Source organism: Elaeis guineensis, chromosome 12 (genome assembly GCF_000442705.2).
Source record: "Elaeis guineensis isolate ETL-2024a chromosome 12, EG11, whole genome shotgun sequence".
Lineage (NCBI taxonomy): Eukaryota > Viridiplantae > Streptophyta > Magnoliopsida > Arecales > Arecaceae > Elaeis > Elaeis guineensis.
Genome location: NC_026004.2, coordinates 3,311,118 through 3,319,677, shown reverse-complemented (window position 1 = coordinate 3,319,677; position 8,560 = coordinate 3,311,118). Strand labels below are relative to the sequence as shown.

Below are 8,560 nucleotides of genomic sequence, written 5' to 3'. Positions count from 1 at the left end.
TAAGCTAGATAACCCAATTGGGAGACATAGAATGCCTTTTCTAATATATCAACCACAAATGAAAGGTTTGGACAAAAGCAGGTGATATGCTTATTAGTTCACAATGCAACAGTGATGAATTTTCACACTAGATGGGACTACCGAACCCATAACCCTCAGAGCACCCTGAAGCAGAATTCTCGTTTGATCCCCATCTCTTCAGCAGCTCCTCATACTCTTCTTTCTCTAGGAGGGCTGCCCCCGCTCTACTCTTCCACAACTGTGCTGCCTTTGTGAGCTCTATCTCCGCTTCCTTTATCAACAAATCCAAATCCAAATCCAAGTTCAAATCTAAGCTCAGACTCAAACCCCCTTCCACTCCCCTCTTCCACACCTCACCTTGATCCTTTCCCTTCCAATACTTCTCTTCCAGCATTCTAAGGAACTCATCCTCCACTTTCTCTACATCGAATTCGTCGTTGAGTTCCATCACCAGGCATGACTTCTCGTCTTCAAGCCCACCGCTTTCATCATCAGTGTTCACCAGATGATCAGAAGGCGGTCGCCGTGAGCGAGCACAAACGGTTCCTTTCTCGATGGTTATGAAGCCACCATCTTCCTCATCAGACGGAAGGCACTCCTCCATCGAGTTCTCGATCGTGATGAAGCCACGCTCAGATCGGAGCGAGGGGATTCTTCTTGCAGAAACAGTCACCGACCGGCTCCGGAGGCAACCAAGATCCGGGAGGCATCCAAAGAACTTGCTTTTGTTTTGCTTTTGCCCTGCACACGTTACAAAAGCTTAAGCAAAGCGTGCATGATATCAGAACATATAAACGAAAACAAACCTAATGAAGCTACCAACGTACCAACAATATTATCTTGAGCTTCTTCCAACATCCTACAGTACACACTGAGGTTTAGTGCCCCGCCACTGGCCATCCCTCCGAGAACAAAGCTCATGCTCTTCCCACCAAAATTGGAATTCAAATTTTCAACCATTGCCAACTCACTAAGATCGACATGAAACGTGCCAAGATCACAATCAGCTGCATCGACCAAAGACACCCATATGGTGAAATTCTTCAAGATGGATCGGACGTCGGTGCTGCAATAATGCAAGAATATCTCATCGAAGCTGGCAATTCCTTGGCAGACATGAACTGGGAGTGTGTGCTCTCCCTTGCACCCTTTAGTCTTCCATCCAACAACCAAAACCCGGCCGTCCATGGCTGATGGCAGGCCACCGACGTGATGGACCTGGAGGCACACCACGCACCGCGATCGTCGCCTCCTCATGTCGTCGAGGAAGTTGAGTACTTTCCACTTCCAATTACCGAACACATTCCTTCGGTTCGTGGGCTCGGGAGGATTCCTCGCTTTGTGCAGGAGATCGAGCTCTTCCAGAAGCAGAGCTCCATGTTGGGTCCTGTCCATCATCTTGGGGCTGAAAGGTTGATGGAGAGGTGGCGCTTAAGAGCAGCTCGGATGGAAGAGAGGGTGAGGTGGTGATCATTGGAGTGGCATGATATGTCTCGCAATGTAGGTGATGGATGCTGAGGAATGCCGCAGTTGGATTGGCTGGAAGAAAAAGGGGAACCAAGTTTGGAGTAATCTAATTCACGCTGCGCTCTCGAGCATAGGTGGTTTGCTTGGGTCTCAGAAGACATCGTATCATGAGTGGAGAGGTGAGTGGGTCTGCTGAGAGCTGGCCGTGATCATGTTCTCCACAAGCAAGGCAGAGTATTTTATCACCCCCACCTAAGAGAACGCTGACATGTTTATTTTGAGTAGCGGTAAACTTGGTTGAGCTGTCCTAATTTGCAAGGGCCAAGACCACTTTCATTCATGCCTTTGGATTGGATATCCATACCTAGCTAGTCTCTATGCTCACCTAGCCCAAGGACCAACCACCACCATATAAAGTCATCCTGTTGCACCTTCCGAGGTTCAAAATGCTAGGCTGGTCAGGAGAGGAGGAGAGGACCATGTGACCAACAGGGAATTTGGGAAAAAACAAGAGGGCTGGTGGGTTTGGAAAAGCATCTCATGTAAGTGTGCTATTTTACGTGTAGCTACAACACGGGGGATTGCCCAACTATTTTGCATATGTAACGATGATGAAAGGAATAACTTAATTGGATCTGGCGACAAGCCCGCAGATTCTATAAGATTTTTTATTTTTTGATTATTTGGGATGGACTCATATTGGGATGAACTCATGTTCGTCTGTAAAAAAAAAAAAAAAAAAAAAAAAAAAAAAAAAAAAAAAAAAAAAAAAAAAAAAAAAAAAACAGAGAGAGAGAGAGGCAAAAGCAGGTTCACAAAATATCAGTTGGTTGGAGGACCTCACCCTTGATGATAATGAATAATACCTGGGGGTCTATGACTTCGGAAGTCGCCCCCACCCTCCATTCCCACGTTGAATGGTAACTGCTAAAAAATCAGGCAAACGTATCAAGAATCTTATTACTTTTCGGAGAGACTGCTTTCAATTGGGAAGGTCCAAATCGGTCCCGCAGGGTTTTATCAAAAAAAAAAAAAAGGAGTCCCGCAGGGGTCTAAAGTACCGAATGATTGATTTGATGTTGTGCAGCCAACGTTCAAATTAAATTTTCATAGTAATTGACAGCCTATAGCTGGATAAAAGGTGACGCAAGTGATTTAGAGAGATCGATAGAAGTATCAACTGGTAAACTGGATTTGATTATTTATTAGATATTTCATGATGGAGGGACAAAAGATAAGACAGCCTGATCCAACTATAATTGTGCTTTTTAGATCTATGATACAGAGACAGTATAGATTAAAGGCATCAATTATGCTTAATTAAATCTTATGATTTCAACTAGATGACACTCACTTTAAGCCATACTTAAAGCGAAGCAGGCCAGCTTTGCTAGCAAGTGAAGAAAAATAAGCATAGATGGGGTCAAATAATTTCAAGATTCCACAAAATTTTATAGATTTAGTAGGAGACTTAGAACCGCACACAGCATAATGAGCCACACAAGCCTCCTTTTAAAGTGGGCCACAGCTGAATCATACAATGTAGGAAATGAGGAAGAGTGTAGTTTATGCTTGTTAGGCAGCTTTCCTCTTCAACACCATCTTTTTTAAAAGATAGCCAAAAGCAATTAACATGACTTCAAAATCTCCCTAGTGGCAAGGGGAGAGAGCATGACAGAACCTATCCTGAAGGGCTTTGAAGAGCGAACTTCATCTAAACGATTCCTTCCGTTAAAGCTCATTTGTCAGAATTCTTGTGCCATGGAGATTATTTTTGCTAATGCCAAAGTAGTTGAGAATGCAGAGGGTATGGATTGTAATAATATGCCATAAATTCTCTCAATTTTTAAATTTTGAATTCAAATTATTGTTGTAATCCTTTCCTCATTTTTTTTCTTTTTTTTATCTAAATTTGAATTCAAATTTTGAATTTGAATTGTTGCCAAAATATTTTTTTTATTTTTATATGTATATGTTATATACATTCAATACATACTCAAAGAAATTCTCATGAATCAAATGAGATTTTCAACCATTTTATTGTGTTTCTTTCATGGTATCAAAGCCATAACTTCACATCACTATTTTTCTTATTCAAATACAGTCTTTTTTTTCATATCAAAAATTTCTATCTCAGCAACAATACATTCTTCATCTAAATCCATATTTCAAATCTAATCCTAATCAATCTTGATGCCTGTAACTTTCTTCTTTGGTAGTCTCTCCGTGAACCAATTTTATGGAGATATAAGCTTATGCCCTTTATTAATGGCTCGCTTTCATCACCTTCCCCAATGCATCCAATCTATGCTTCATGGTATGAATGTGATTAGATAATTCTTTCTTAGATCAATGCTACATCATCATAATCAGCTCTTTTTTATATAGTTGGAGTCATCTCAGCCAAGCAAGCTTGGGATGCTCTCTCTAGTCGCTTTGCATCCATTATTCTTGCTCATATCATAACTATAAAATGACAGCTTCATTATATTAAGAAGAGATCATCCTCTATGCAAAATTATCTCTAGTAATTCAAAGTTCTTACCGATAAGTTAGCTACGTGTAGATCGCTAGTAAGGAATAATGATTTGCTTATTTGCATTCTGGATGGATCTTATCACTTATTCTCTTCTTCAATTCAGATTCATGCTCACACCTGCTCTCTTTTGTTTAAAGAACTCCATACTTTATTAATTTATGAGAAAATTAGTTTTATGGAAAAGGCCTCTGTACAATCTACAATCATATTTATTGCCTCGAGACCTATTAAAGTATTCAATCAGACCATGATTCTACTCACCATAGGAATAGTCGACATCATAATAATGGCCGACGACCGAATCACCCCTTAAGTGATGGCATCCTGCCATCTCCTAATGAGTATTTTCATTTTTTTTCTCTACATGGTCACCCTTCTAATCTACTCGACCAACCAGTCAAATTTATAATAAGGTTGGGCACATTGTATCGATTGCTATTATCGTATGAATTATGTATATGAAAGTTGCCATCCTCTAAAGAAACTTACAGTTATGGTTGCCGCTCTCTCACTCACTGATGACAATACTTGGTATTCTGACACTGGTGCTACTCACCATATCATTATTAATCTTAACAAGTTATTTATTTCATCAAAATATGATGGTTCTGATAGTGTCTAAGTTAGCAATAGACAAAGTTTGTTTATATCTCATGTTAGTTCATCTTTCATTATTAATCATAAAAATAAATTTTATTTATCTAATATTCTTCATTATTCTCAAGCCTCCATAAATCTGTTATCTATAAGTTATTTCTCTCATGATAATAACTGCTATTTCTTATTTGATGAATTTGGCTTTGTTGCCAAAGATAAGAAATTGAAAATGACGTTGTACCATCTGATGATTAAGAATAGATTTTATTTCTTCCATTTTTTTGCAAAAGATGTACAAGTTTACTCACTTGCAGCCCATGTTAGTCGTCGCATTTCTATTAATCTTTGGTGTCATTGTCTCGACCATTCATCTCATAATATCCAATTCTCTATTTTATCTTCTCTTTTAATTTCAAATAATCAAAATATAACTCTATATCCATCTTGCCAATTAAGAAAAAATAAAAATATTATTATTTTATTTATCTATTTCAGCTCCTCAATATCCTCTTGAAATAATATATTATGATGTTTGGGGGCTTTCCCCTACTCTTTATACTCAAATTTCTCTTATTACATATTATTTGTTGATGATTTTTCATATCATTCATGATTGTTTTCTATGCGTTATAAATATAATTTCTTTGATATTTTTATCTCTTTTTTAAAGTACATGTTGAAAATTTATTTAATACTAAAATTTAAATCTTCTTTTTCGACGGGAGTGAATAATTCAAGAATTATACTCTTAAGTATTTTTTATCTTTATATAGCATAATACATCAGTTTTGTTGCCCCTATACTCTAAAACAAAATGATATTGTTGAAAGAAAACACTGTCACATAGGTGAAACCGGATTTACACTTCTTGCTCATATATTTTGTCCTTCAAAATTATGGTTAGAAGCTTTTTCTACTGCAATATATTTAATAAATCGAATGCCTATTATTTCTCATATTAAAATTTTGCCATATGATAAGCTTTTTCAAAAATCTCCCAATTATTCTGATTTATGAGCTTTCAGTTGTTTATATTTTCCTTAGCTTCGACCATACAAATCCAATAAACTAAAATTTTGATCCATTAAATATTGTTTCTTAGGATATAGCACTATTTATAAAAGATACAAATATATTAATTTAGTAAAAGAAAAAATTTATATATCATATCATATTATTTTTGATGAGCATGTTTTCCTTTTTCAACCATATCACCACCTCAATCAACTTTTTAGAACCCTATTTTTACTCTTGACTCCCTTTCTACGTGATTACTTCAACTTTTTGTACCTACTGATACTATTTGAACTACCAATAATTATATATTCTCAGATCATCTTATAGGTACAGTATGTCAATCTTAAGATTATTCCATTGCAATAATATCCAATTGAACCACTACAGCACATGATAATATAAGTATTCCTATCGAACCCATCCCACCATCTCAACATAAGACCAATTCTTATCTTCCTTCCCCTAAATCTCCTCTACCACCACCCACACCAAACTCTGCTTCCAGACCAACCAACTTATCTATCTACTACAGTGCACCCATCTCATGACCATCCAATCTGAATCCGGTATCTGTAAATGTAAAATACTATATCATACCGACCACCTTCTTCCAATCGTCCTTACTGTATTCTATCTATTGAATCAATATGTTATACACAAGCCTCAAAAAGTCCAAAGTGGAGTGCCATGGATCTTCAATTTAAATCTCTTAAGAATTAGCAAACTTGGACTCTTATCTTTATTCAGCCAAATATGAACATTATCGATTACAAGTTGATGTTTTGAATTAAATGCAATCCGGATGGATCCATCAATAAATATAAAGCTTGCTTGGTTGTCAAAGACTTTCACCAACAATCTGGAGTTGATTTTATTAAAATATTCTGTCTTGTGCTTAAGCATAATACAATCAGAACTATTTTTATAATAGCTTCGACTCATAATTGACCACTCCCTCAACTTGATGTAGAGCATGATTTTTCATATAGTGACCTTCAAAAGATGGTATTTATGTCTCAACCTCCCAACTATATTGATCCATTAAAATCTACTCATGTCCGTTAGATGCATAAATCAATTTATGGACTTTGGCAAGCTTCTCGTGCTTGGTATGAAAAGTTCAACTCAAAACCAATAGAGTTGGGATTTGTTATTTCACGATTCGATCCTTTACTATTCATATATCATCTTAACAATATTATATTATATCTTCTTCTTTATATTGATGATATTATTCTCACTAGCAATAATAACATTGCTCTTCACAAGCTTATAATGGAACTTGCTGATTCATTTAAAATCAAAGATATGGGCTTATTGTCATACTTGCTTGACATCCAAGTGGATTGAACAAGTAACAAATTTTTTTTACATCAATCCAAATATATTCTAGAATTGTTACAATGCACTAACATGCTTGGATGCAAACTATATTTAAGTCCTTATTCTACCAAAAAGCTGGATCATATGGATGGCCCTCTTCTCGATGATCCTTCATTTTATCAGAGTATTGTTGGAGCCCTCTGATATGTAACTTTAACATGGCTAGATATGGCTTTTTCAGTCAATCAAATCTGTCAATGTTTATAAAATCCAACAAATATTTACAAAATCCAACAAAGACCCATAAAATAGCAGTCAAAAGTATGCTTTAGTTTCTTAAAGGTAACATCACTTTGGGACTTCAGCTACGACCATGCCCATTAAATTTAGTTGCATACTCAATGCTGTTGGGCCGATAGCCCTATGGATAAATGCTGCACGAGTGATTTTTATTTTTTTTCTGATCTAATCCTATCTCTTGGAGTGCTAAAAAGCAAACAACAATCGCTCGATCATCTACTAAAGCAAAATATTAATGTCTTGCCCAAACTGCTGCTAAACTATAACAATTATGCTCTTTGTTATGTGAATTGCATATTTCTTTCCATCCAATTCCTTTAATCTGGTGTGATAATATTTCTGTCATCTCTCTCACCTTCAATCCAATATCTATGTGAGAACTAAATATATCAAGATTGATTATCACTATATCCAGAAATTGATAGGTTATAACCAGATGTCAAATTCATCTTTTTTATAAATCAAGTCGCCGATATCTTCACCAAACATCTTCACTCCACTATGTTCCGTATTTATAGTCTAAATTTCACACTCAACTGAATGCTCAGCTTTAGGGAGGATAATAATATGCCATAAATTCTTTCAATTCAAAATTTAATTTTTAAATTTTGAACTCAAATTATTGTCATAATTATTTTCTTCATATCTTTTTCCTGCTTTTTCTCTATTCAAATTCATTTCAAATTTTGAATTTGAATTATTGCTTCAAATATTTTTTTTTTTATTCTTAGATGTACATGTTATATATATTCAATATATATTCAAAATAATCTAAATGAACCAAATGAAATTTTCAATCATTTTATTATATTTCTTTCATATTGTACTTTTTATGCGCACCATTAAATAGCATTTTCACAGCTTTCAAATGCGCCATCTATCTTGTGATCTATGTTGATGGATGGAAGGGATGTTGGAGGGCATTGAAAGCTGTGCAAAATCTGATCTAATGATTGACATCATAGAAAAAAAAAAAAAGATCAACCATCCTTTTGCACGAAGGTTACAACCCGAACCAGATGTGAATCACTCCCATTATCTCCAATCACTGCACTGGGACAAATTCCTTTGACTTATTTGATGTGGCCCATGTGATGTCTATAAAGTACCTCACTCCCATCTAGAATTTTAACACAATCTAGCTATTATTTATTATTATGATAGAAAATAGCAATCAATAACTAAAAAATTGGGCATTATTTTTCTAATTGGTTTAAAGGTTCAAAGTAATAAAAGAAAATACTATCTTGCATGGGTGCACAACACAGATGTTATGTTAAATGACCATCATTATTG

General features: G+C 35.7%; 1 pseudogene; it reads right to left on the bottom strand.

The window, feature by feature from the left end:
- LOC140852932 (uncharacterized) lies at positions 1–1,649 on the bottom strand (annotated as a pseudogene).
- Positions 1,650–8,560: the final 6,911 nt, after the last annotated feature.